This window comes from Canis aureus, unplaced genomic scaffold (genome assembly GCF_053574225.1).
Source record: "Canis aureus isolate CA01 unplaced genomic scaffold, VMU_Caureus_v.1.0 ptg000086l_RagTag, whole genome shotgun sequence".
Classification (NCBI taxonomy): domain Eukaryota; kingdom Metazoa; phylum Chordata; class Mammalia; order Carnivora; family Canidae; genus Canis; species Canis aureus.
The window spans coordinates 250,325-262,992 of NW_027554427.1; the positions used below are offsets into that span (position 1 = coordinate 250,325).

The 12,668-nt window shown below is 37.6% G+C and overlaps 1 long non-coding RNA gene across 1 annotated transcript in view; it reads right to left on the minus strand.

The window, feature by feature from the left end:
• Positions 1–497: 497 nt before the first annotated feature.
• The window catches only part of LOC144309564 (uncharacterized), a 42,220-nt gene continuing 30,049 nt past the window's right edge, over positions 498–12,668 (minus strand). The window contains exon 3 of the long non-coding RNA XR_013375521.1: positions 498–1,503. This is a non-coding gene — a long non-coding RNA (uncharacterized LOC144309564). The remainder of the gene's footprint in view (positions 1,504–12,668) is intronic.

Here is a 12,668-nt window from a genome sequence, read left to right on the forward strand (position 1 = left end):
TTATATTCCACATTTGAGTGAGACCATATGATAATTGTCTTTCTCTGATTGACTTATTTCACTCAAAATAATGCCCTCCAGGTCCATCCACATCAAAGCAAATGGTAGGTAGGTATTCATCCTTTCTGATGGCTGTGTAGTATTCCATTGTGTGTGTATGTGTGTGTGTGTGTATACCACATCTTCATTATCCATTCATCTGACAAAGGACATCTCAGCTCCTTCCACAGTTTGGCTATTTTGGACATTGCTGCTATGAATATTGGGGTGCAGGTGTCAACATCAGTTCCATTCATGTATTTTTATACATCTACCTTAGTCAACTCAGTTGCCAAAACAAAATACTACAGACCAGATGCCTAAAACAAAAGGAACTTATTATGCAAACTCTGGAGGCTGGGAAGTCCAAGGACAACCAGGGGATTAGGTTCCCTGGTCAGAGTCTCCTCTGGGCTTGCTGATGGCCACCTTCCCAGGCTGTCATCTCATGGCAGAAAGAAAGAGAAAGAAATCTTGTTGGTATGTCTTCTTATAAAGGCACTAACCTGATCATGATGGCTTCATCTTCATGATCTCATCTAAACCTAATTATCTTCCAAAAGCTTCATCTCCAAATGCCATCACATTGGGGGTTAGGGCTTCAACATATGGAGTTTGAGGAACACAATTCAGTCCATAGTCTTCTGTTTCTGACCCCTGAGTTCATGTCTTATCACTTGCATTCCATCCCAATATCCACAGAAGTCTTAATTCATTCCAGCATCAGCTCTAAAATCTAAAGCCCAAAGTCTTATTTAAATAAAACATAAGTCATATAAAATGAGTGAGATTCCAGATCTGAGGCAAGATTCCTCTCCAGTGATGCACCTGTGAAACAAGAGCTGTGCTTCTAAAATATAATGGTGGAACAGACATAGGATGGACATTCTTTTTCAAAATAGAAAAAGGGAAAGAAAGAGGGGTGATAGGTCTCAAGCAAGCCCAAAACAGAAGGTTAATTGCTAGATCTTGAAGCTTGAAAATAACCCTCTTTGGTTCTGTACTATACGTTCCAAACCCACTGGAGCAGGTCTTATTTCCCGAAGGCTCTGCTAGGCCATGGGCAAACTCCTGAGATTCCAAGAAGCTCACCTCCCAGTGTTCCAAGTGGCAATCGTCTCACCTATTGAAACCAAAACAGCCCCCTCCTCTCTCATACACACACACACACACACACACACACACACACACACTTTGAAATCATGAGGGCAGCTCCAGTGATCTCTAAATTCCTTGGTTCATTTTTCCCCTTGTCTTGGAAAAGCACACACAATCACATCCAAATAGCCCCATGGCCCAGCCCTGTCATATCTAAGAAGTCTGACAACCTCCCTTCACTTTATCCCGTCTCTGTCCCCTTCAGTTCAAATGCACAGTGTTTCTGATGGGATGACCCCATAATCTACTTATCAAGTGACAGTCCAACATCTTCGGTGCTGTCTTCCAGACACACTTTCTCATTTTCTGCAATATAAATAGAATTATTTATTATAATAATATAATAATTATTTATTATTAATTTATTTATTTGAGAAAGAGGGAGAGAGAGAGGGAGAGAGAGGCAGAGACATAGGCAGAGGGAAAAGCAGGCTTCATGCAGGGAGCCCGATGCGGGACTTGATCCTGGGGCTCCAGGATCATGCCCTGAGCCAAAGGCAGACACTCAACCACTGAGCCACCCAGGCGTCCCCAGATTGAATATATATATTTTAAAATAGTTAGTAGTTCTGATTTCTTTTTATTTAATAATTCCTTCTTCAATTTATTTTTTTCTTCATGTATTTTACTAAAAGCAGTTAGGAGGAACCAAATGATTCCTTCAACACTTTAACATCCACATTTCTAACTTGCACTTCAAAACTCTTCATTATCTAGCTCCAGTCATTTCCACATATTGAGGTATTTGTTACAGCATTGCCACACTTCTCAGTACCAATATTTTAATCTGCTCAGGCTGCTATATAACAAAATACCAAAGACTGAGGGGCATAAGAAACAGGAATTCATTTCTCCCAGTTCTGGAAGCTGTCTAAGATCCAGATGCTGGCCAATCCAATTCCCCAGTGAGGACTCTCTTAGGATTGCAGAAAGCAACCTTCTCCTTTTGTCCTGTCCTGGCAGAAAGAGAGAGAGAGAGAGGAAAGCTCTTTGGTGTCCCTCCTCACAAGAGCAGTAATCCCATCCTGAAGTCCCCTCACTCATGATCCCACTTAAATCCAATAACCTCTCAAAGGCCTCAACTCCAAATAACATCACACTATGGTTACTCCTTCAACACAAAAATGTGGGGACAAAATTCAGTTTATAGCAATGCCTAATAAGGCTTTCATTTTATTTTTTTCTCTTTTTTATTTTAAAACTTAATTTTACTTCATTATAAACATGTTTACATTCAATTTTAGAGGCATAAAATTTTCAGAAAGTCAATGGTATTCCTTAACCTCTTCAATCCCACTGTGAGTACCTAAAGTTGACAGGTTGGACTGCGTTTTGTTGTTGTTGTTGTTCCACGGGTTTTATATATTTTCACTAACATAGAGAATTATGTATACACTTCTGCAGGAGATTTTATTTAATTTTTTAATGGAATCATGATTTACATAGTTTTCTATAACATTTATGTACATTTAGTTCTCATTCTTTTTTAATAGTTGAATGATAATCCTTACTGTGAATGTAATAAAACTGCTCAATCTTTCTCCGTTGCCATTTAAAATAATTTCAAACGTTTTCAGTGTTGCTACTAAAAATCCTTATACACAATAAAAATCTTTATATACATATACTTAGAAGAATATTTTAAGCCAAATGAATATGTCTTACCCTTGTATTTAATGTACTTAATCTTTTCTCCAGTAATCAAGATGTATTTTATCTCTTGATGGATAGGTTAGGGGGTGATTAGAATTGCTCAAACAAGAATTCAAAGAGGGGGAATTACTATTGAGTTTCTTATACGTAACATAAAGCTGTTGAATCCTCAGCAAGGTAATAGATTTGAAAGATGTTTCATTCCCTCTATAGAGACAGACTAGAAGATTGGATTATAGAGTTCTATTATACACCCAGAATCCAAAGGAGGAAAATATGAAATGTAGAGATGGAAACCCAAAGCTTTCCTCTTATGCTTCACTTTTATTGTAGAGAGAAAAGGGAAAGAAGAACGGGGGAGGGTTCCCTTTCCCCCTGGAGCTGAGCTTCCAGGCATGCTGGGAGGTAGGAAGATTTATTCTCTAACCTACAGATAGGTAGGGGAAAGTCCAAATTGTTGGGTCTGATGGCAAACTTGACTGGATTTGGTAGGGGAAGCTGGTAAGCTTTTGGAAAAAAAACCAACTGTGGCTATTTCACACATGACCTAAGGCGGTGGCACACCACCCATAGTAGAAGAGGTAAAATGGAAGCACTGTTCTTAAATTTTCAGTGGCCATATAGATCAAAAGACTTAGAAGATGATATCAGTATAGTAAAGAAAAGAATAGTAAAGAAGCCCAGAGGTATGGGAGGCCCATAAACCCTCAGAAGCCTAGAGTTAGCTTGAAGAAGCCACTTTAGAATTAGAGTCAACGCCTGGACCATCCAAATGTCCTTCAACAGGTGACTGGATAAACAAGCCATGGTCTACCTTTTAGCTCCCCAAATTCTAACACTGTTTTCTGAATCACCTCTCCCATGGCTTTACTATCTACTCTTACCCACTTTGCAGTAGCTCAAACTCACTCTGTCTGCCTCTTTATTTTATTAAAGCCACATTAATAGCAATATTCAATGAATTAACAAGAATCACTTTCATCCCTCATTCCTACCTGCACAATATTTTACATGGCCATGATTGAAGTGCTCTGGCTGCTACTTCTTCCCACATAATACAGCTGATATGGCTGACACTGAGAGTCTATCTGCTTTCCCAGCTGTCTCACTGTGATAACACAGCAGCCTCAGATCCATACATAAAACTGCACATTCAGTCACTTGCTTCAGAAGAAGAAAAATCACCTTATATCTCAAAGACCAAGAAAATAGGGATCCCTGGGTGGCGCAGCGGTTTGGCGCCTGCCTTTGGCCCAGGGCGCGATCCTGGAGATCCGGGATCGAATCCCATGTCGGGCTCCCGGTGCATGGAGCCTGCTTCTCCCTCTGCCTGTGTCTCTGCCTCTCGCTCTCTCTCTCTCTCTCTGTGTGTGTGACTATCATAAATAAATAAAAGTTAAAAAAATTTAAAAAAAAAAGACCAAGAAAATAAAGGTTTCTTTCTTAATAGAAAAGATTGTATATTGCTATTACGCAGCAAGCACTAGGTTGCAAAAGGACTTTACTATAGGAGACAACTAACTTTTAGGATCCATACTTTCTGCACCAATAAAATTAAAGTATGTTTTTAAAAGCATTAATTGAAAAAAAAATAAAATAAAAGCATTAATTGTTAATTATCAAGGCCAAATATATTAAGACAAAATGCCTCTTAAAAATGTATTGCCAGGGATCCCTGGGTGGCGCAGCAGTTTGGCGCCTGCCTTTGGCCCAGGGCGCGATCCTGGAGACCCGGGATCGAATCCCACGTCGGGCTCCTGGTGCATGGAGCCTGCTTCTCCTTCTGCCTGTATCTCTGCCTCTCTCTCTCTCTCTCTGTGTGACTATCATAGATAAATAAAAGTTAAAAAAATGTATTGTCAGACAAGGTATAACCTATTCTCAATATTATATTGTCAAAGGTGTTCGAGTTCACTATGGTGATATATTTAATTAGAAACACATTTTTTTATGTTTCCAGAGGTTGGATCAAAGATATTTTTTTTTTCAACTGAAAAATTTGCATTTTCTAGTTCTCCACTGTCTTTCTAAATTAACAACTGTTACTTAGGAAAAAAAAGTATAGTTTATTTAAAATGAAATACCAGCATATTTTAAGGCTTGGATATTGTTGAATATAGTCATTATTAAGTCAGCCCAGCATGGAGCCCAACACAGGGCTCGGTTTCATGATCCTGAGATCATGACCTGAGCCCAAATCAAGAGATGCTTAACTGACTGAGCCATCCAGATGCCCAACAAAGTTTAATCATTTACAATTTTCAAAATGCCAGTATTTGTTTAAAAAAAAACACTGTATTATCATCATATAATGTATTACATATAAGTGTAACAGATATAGTTTTTAATTTGGCATATACTCCCTCTTCTTGTATTGCCATTTGTTGCTGGTTGCTACTTGAGAAACTGGGAATCTCTGCTTAAAAAAAAACAAAGAATTTCTTGTAAAAGAAATAATCATAACATCTAAACCACCTTTTTTTTTTCCTTCCAGAGTTCAATGTTGTAGAATTTCTTTGAGAGCTTAAGGTAGTCTAAAATGGAATCATCCACAGGAAAGGATTGTGATACCTTCTTCCCACTGCTCCCAAAGAAGGGAAGCACCGGCACCCAGGGACCTGTTACAAACTCAGTATATTGCTGAGGTTGCAAAGCTCTTTTTCCAGCACTGTGGCGCTGTTGGCAAGCCCAGGGCTCAGGAAGTCAACAGGTTCCTCAAACCCTCAAAACCATATCTCACAGGGAACTAAACGGGTTAGGTGAGGAGGATCCTTTTCTTCCTTCTCCTTCCTACACCACTCAGACCACTGATGCTAGCAGAGACCCCATCTCAGAAGACCTGAGACTCTATTTCCCTCTGTACAATGCTGATTCTTTTCAGGATCACTTCTACCCAGGAGCAACACAGTCCACAACTTCCCTTTCTTCAAGTTTTCTTCTGTGAAGGACACTTAAAATGTGCTCTTTCATGGGAAGTTCTTTTTTTTTTTTTTTCTTTTTTTTTTCTTTTTTTCTTTTTTTTTTTCTTTTTTTTTTTTTCTTCTTTTTCTTTTTTTTTTTCTTCATGGGAAGTTCTAAGAAGCCCCGACAGTGGTGTTGGGCAGACATGGAAGGGGTCCTTGCTTATTTTCTACTTGTTGGCAGCAAGACTCTGGCCAGAGACTTGGCCAAGGGTCCTTTTAGAAGCAAATATTCATAAAATGGCAGGCTGTAGCACCTACTCCAATAGATAGGAAGGAATATTTGAGAGTGAAATGTTGGGTTTAGGAACCTCAAAGATTATTACTCTAGACAGGCTATCCATCTGAAAGAGAATATTCTCTCAGATAAGGCTAAAAGTATGGAGCCACTGATTATTATTATTATTATTATTATTATTTTAAATTTTTGTTTATTTATGATAGTCACACACAGAGAGAGAGAGGCAGAGGCACAGGCAGAGGGAGAAGCAGGCTCCATGCACTGGGAGCCCAACGTGGGATTCAATCCTGGGTCTCCAGGATAGCGCCCTGGGCCAAAGGCAGGTGCCAAACCACTGCGCCACCCAGGGATCCCTAATATTATTAATGTAAATAGGATTTCATTTTTACCATAAGCTAGCACATGGGACATAAGTTTATAATAGTATTTCTTAACTCTAATTCTGCCCCATAATAAAGATAATGGGAAAATTTCTTGGCAGACAATTCATTGAAAACTGAAAAAAAAATAATTTTTTAAAAAGATTTTATTTATTTATTCATGAAAGACACACACAGAGAGAGAGACAGAGGCAGAGACACAGGCAGAGGGTGAAGCAGGTTCCACGCTGGAAGCCTGATGTCCTGGGACTCCAGGATCATGCCCTGGGTCAAAGGCAGGCACCAAAGCACTGAGCCACCCAGGAATCCCCTAAAATAATTTTAAAAAATATGCAACCACAGTATAATTAATTGAAAAAAGATACAGATATGAAATCAGAAAACTCAAGCTTAAATCCCAATTTTACTGACAACTCAATGAGATTTGAACAAATCACTTAAACTCTATAAGCTCAGATTCTTGGTCAATAAAATGTGAATGTGAGTTACTATTCTGAATGTTTTTTATAATATTTAAATGAGATAGTCAGCTCTTGAAATATATATTAGTTTTCTTATCTAGTTTTCCAATCATATTGTACTTCAAAATAATCAGCACTTTTTTTTTACATTTCATGTGCCATCAGTAAGGAAATGTGTTATAGTAACACTTAGTAGTAGATGCTTAATATTTATATAATAAGTTTTAATACCAGAGTTGGAAGCAGAATTACCTGGATACCCCTGCTATATTTACCAATGAAAATATTAACTCCTACTTTGGTCCAGATTCAATCACAATCTGAAGCAACACTGTAGATTGAACTCCTTCATGCTAAAAGCACACAGAGCATTGAGCCAAAGAGTTGTAAATCTTATAAAATCATATTAAGTGCGATTAAAACCGAAACCCATGTAAAATCAAGAAGTCACTGGTACACCCACTCTCAATATCACCATGATAGAAGCCAAATTTTTAGAAACTAAAATTTTCCTACAGAGTTGAGGATTTTAGACTTCAGCTCAGATTTGGGCTGGCTTAGAGGACAATGTGATATTAGTTCAGCGACCTTCATGCAAAAAAACCTGTGCCTTCTTCACTTAGCAAGGAAGAAGGAATTTAATTAAGGTTATCTTTTAATCCTTTGAGTTCCAGCAAGTGGTGGGAAACATGGAGGGATACCAGGACCATGGAGAGAGCCCAAACATGGAGAAAGCCCAGCATGAATCCAACTCTCCAACCCTAATCACATGCACAAGCATGTTCTCATGCCAACCCAAGATAGGAAAAAGGTCTGTTATCTGACCTGTTGGATCTCTATGCAATTGGAAGGGGAAAGGTGGTTAGAAATAAGAGAAACAGTGTGACAAATAACTGATATGTTTTTCTTTTTCCAAGTATTCTTAATAGATAAAGAAGGAAAGTAACTGCAAGTTTGCACTTGTTGCCTTAGGTAGTAGTGGTTTTTGTCTGTTTTAGTTCATTGATTGGTTTTAACTTGATGCCTGAGATGAAATTTACATAGCCAACAAACAATAAAATCCAGAACACAGGAGACTAAAATTAAGACAGTTGAAGTTTAGTGCAGAAGACAACCAATAGATAGGTAGATGATTGATTGATGGATAGATAGATACATAGACAGACAGACAAATGATGTAGAGATAACCACAAATATGCTACTTTCATCTACTGCAGACTTTTGATCATCACCCCCTCATCATGTTCAGCTAAAGGACACTGACAGAGCACCTAAGTTTGTATTTGCACAGCTTTCAAAAGGTATTTATTATATTCATCTTTTAAAGGGAGATAATGAAAACATTCATAGTGAAAAAAAGTTGATATAAAATTGAAAATGATGATGTCAATTCACTGTTCAATCTTTTAAGCAAAGAGAGAGCCTGAAAGTAACACAAGCCAAGAAGAGCAGAGGCAATCTATAGAAACAGGGACTTTATATGTAGCACAATGTCATTAAATTCATATCTTTCAATACTCTGAATGTAATGAGCTAAATGCTCCAATCAAAAGACATAGGGTATCAGGTTGGATAAAAAAGTAAGACTCACCAATATGCTGTCTGCAAGAGACTCATTTTAGACCCAAAGACACTTCCAGATTGAAAATGAGGGGGTGGAAAAATATTTATCATCCTAATGGACATTGAAAGAAAACTGGGGTGGCAAACCTAATATCAGACAAATTAGATTTTACCAAAGACTGTAATAAGAGATGAAGAAGGACACTATATCATAATTAAAGGGTCTATCTAAAAGAAGAATTAACAATTGTAAATATTATGCCTCTAAGATGAGACAGTCAATTGTATATATCAGTTAATAACAAAATTGAAGAAACCCATTGATAATAATACAATAATAGTAGAGGACTTGAAAACCCCACCTATTGCAATGGACAGATAATCTAAGCAGAATATCAGCAAGGAGACAATGGCTTTGAATGACACACTTGAACAGATGGGCCGCACACATATTCAGAACATTCTATCCTAAAACAACAGAATACACATTCTTCTCGAGTACACATGGAACAATCTCCAAAATAGGTCACATACTGGGACACAAATCAGGTCTCTACTGCTACTGAAAGATTAGGATCATTCCCTTTATATTCTCAAACCACAATGCTATGAAACTGGAACTCAATCACAAGAGAAAATTTGGAAAGACTCAAACACACGGAAGGTAAAGAGCATCATACTAAAGAATGAATGAGTTAAAGAAGAAATTTAAGAAGAATTTTTTTAAATTCATGGAAACAAATGAAAATGAAAACACAACTGTTCAGAATCTTTGGGATGCAACAAAGGCAATCCTGAGAGGGAAATAGATAACAATACAAGCCTTTCTCGAGAAACAAGAAAGGTCTCAAATACACAAGTTAATCTTACAGCTAAAGGAGCTGGAGAAAGAATAGTAGATAAGCCTAAACCTAGCAGGAGAAGGGAATCAATAAAGTTTAGAGCAGAAACAATGAAATAGAAACCAAAAAACCAGTAGAACAGACCAACAAAACTAGGAGCTGGTTCCTTGTTTGTGTTTTTACTTTTTAAAGATTTTATTTATTTATTCATGACAGATAGAAAGAGAAAGGCAGAGACAAAGGCAGAGGGAGAAACAGGCTCCTTGTAGGGAGCCCAATGTGGGACTCAATCCCAGACACTGGGATCATGACCTGAGCCAAAGGCAGATGCTCAACCACTGAGTCACCCAGGTGTCCCCGGAGCTGGTTCTTTGAAAGAATTAATGAGATTGATAAACCCCTGGCCAGACTTATAAAAAGAAAACAGAAAGGTCACAAATAAATAAAATCATGAATGAAAAAGGAGAGACCACAAGCAACACCAAAGAAATATAAACGATTATCAGAACATATTATGATAAATTGTGCTGGGGAAAATTGGACAATCACATGCAGAAGAATGAAACTGGACCACTTTCTTACACCATACACAAAGACAAACTCAAAATGGAAGTAAGATTTAAATGAGAGACAGGAATCCATCAAAATCCTAGAGAACAGGTAGAAACCTCTGACCACAATAACTTCTTGCTAGACATGTCTCCAAAGGCAAGAGAAACAAGAGTAATAATGAACTATTGGGACTGCATCAAGAGAAAAAGCTTCTTCACAGCATAGGAAACAGTTGACAAAATGAAAAGACAACCTACAGAATGGGAGAAGATATTTGTAATGACATATCAGATCAAGGGCTAGTATCCAAGATCTATAAAGAACTTATCAAACTCAACACTCAAAGAACAAATAATCCAATCAAGAACTGTGCAGAAGACATGAACAGACATTTCTCCAAAGAAGACATATGAATGTCTTGAATGACATATGAATGACCAACATATACATTAAAAAATGCACATCAGGGAAATACAAATCAAAAACCCCAAGGAAGTACAAGTCAGAACAACTAAAACTAATAAGACTGGAAACAATAAATCTTGGCAAGGATGTGGAGAAAGGGGAATTCTCTTACGCTGTTGTTAGGAATGCAAGTTGGTGCAGCCACTGTGGACAACAGTGTGGAGAGTCCTCAAGAAGTTAAAAATAGAGCTACTCTATGACTCAGTAACTGCCCTACTGGGTATAGACACCAAAGATACAGATGTGAAATGAAGGGGCAACTGCACCCCAATGTTCATAGCAACAATGTCCACAACAGCCAAACTGTGGAAAGAGCCTCGACGTCCATTGATGTGTGTGTGTGTGTGTATAGAGAGAGAATATTCATATATTGAACATTCATATTGAATTAATATATATTCATACATATATATATATGAATACTGTTCAGCCATCACAAAAATGAAATCAACCATTTGCAACAATGTGGATAGAACTAGAGGATATTATGCTAAGCAAAATAAGTCAATCAGAGAAAGACAATTATCATATGGTCTCACTCATATGTGAAATTTAAGAAACAAAACAGAAGATCACAGGACAAAAGAGGGAAAAATAAAACAAGATGAAATCAGAGAGGAAGACAAACCATAAAAGACTCTTAATCATAGGAAACAAACTGAAGGTTGCTGGAGGGGAGGTTGTTGGGGGATGGGGTAACTGGGTGATGGACATGAAAGAGGGCATGTAATGTAGTGAGAACTGGGTATTATATTAGACTGATAAATCACTAACCTCTACCCCTGAATCTAATAACACATTATATTTTAGTCATTTGAATAAAAATAAAAATAAAATAAAATGAGTAAAAATTATTTCTTACTCCTCCATATTTGTTACCCATTCTTCTCTTATTCACATATCCCAGTCCTGACTGGTTTTCTTTAATCCAGCCTGGCCTTTCCCACAACTTGCAGCTGACAACACATACCCCACCACCCTCATCTTTCTTTCTTACCTCCCCTCATTTTTAAATCTATCTTCTCCCAGGTTCAAGCTTCCTTTATGCTCCTGCATTCTATCTCCAGTTGGTTTTGGTGGTAATAAAATTTTTCCCTTCTCTCTTTTTTCAGACTAGTCAACTGATCTTCATTTTTCCCATATTGATCTGCAGTATTCTCTAAAATATTTTTCCTCTGATACTTTCCACTCCTGGCTGCTGCAAGGAATTTTACTCACACCAATTCAGGTATTATAACATAATAAAACCCAGGGCTATTTCCCATAGCCAGCAATCTTCAGTCAATACAGGGGAAGGAAGAAGGGAAAATCCAAATAAATCTTTTCATTTGCCAAAAGGCCTTTTTCTTCTAATTCCGAATCTGCAAGTCCAACATATTAATCTGGGTCAGATTTATTTGACTAGTGTCAGTATGCTCCTGGTGCAACACTGGCTATCCAAGTAACTGCTCTGCATAACCCGCCCCAAAGCCTCAGGTTCAGTCTTGAACATGTCTGACACTTGATTTTACCTTTCCACCATCAGGTTGAGCTCTGTGGGCTCCAAGCACTGTATGCTCCTGGTACCTGACTACTACATATCCTCTCATATCTCTGTGCCTTTGCAGGGGACTCTGCTGCAGACTAAGCCTGAACACAACTCAGCATTCACTGAATGTTCTATGTTTGGGACACTGTGTTTAGTCCTGGGGATAAGAAAATCACTAGGATTAAAATCCTGTTCTCAAGTAGGTCACAGTCTGGAAAAGGAAAATAGGTGCATCGAAAGTATGTAAATTACAAAAAGGAGTTGATATCTGACCCAAATATTGGGAGATGAGTAGAAATTTGTAGAAATCCAAATTCAATAGGCATTTCTCTTACTGTGCCTTGAGTTCTCTGAAGAATTCAACTTGATTTAATTCTTAAAACAAGGCCATCCTTTTGGTATAGCAGAAAATAGAAGTTATGGCTTAAGAGGTAAAGTAGAGTGAGCGATACTGAGCCATAATGAAGAGTACCTCTGAAAAGGCAAGGTCTTCCAAAGAAAAGAGATAGATCAGGAAATGGCCAAAAGAGCTGAAAGGTAACATGATGCTTTACATAGCTGTGTGCAAATGAGATTTAAAAATATATTTCAACTCATGATTTCTTTAATTGAGAAGAAATTGTACCATTAGAGAATCTCTTTTTGATTACTGTATTTATCCCACTAGCACTTTCTCTAACTAGGGATAATATTTATATTTGAGCAAAAAAATAAAAATTTTAGTGATTCTTTTCTAAAACCTTCAAGAAAACATAAATAAAGTGGTACATTTTTAAAATATGATTACTCATCTACAACAGGAAATATGATTCAAGTTTTTTATACT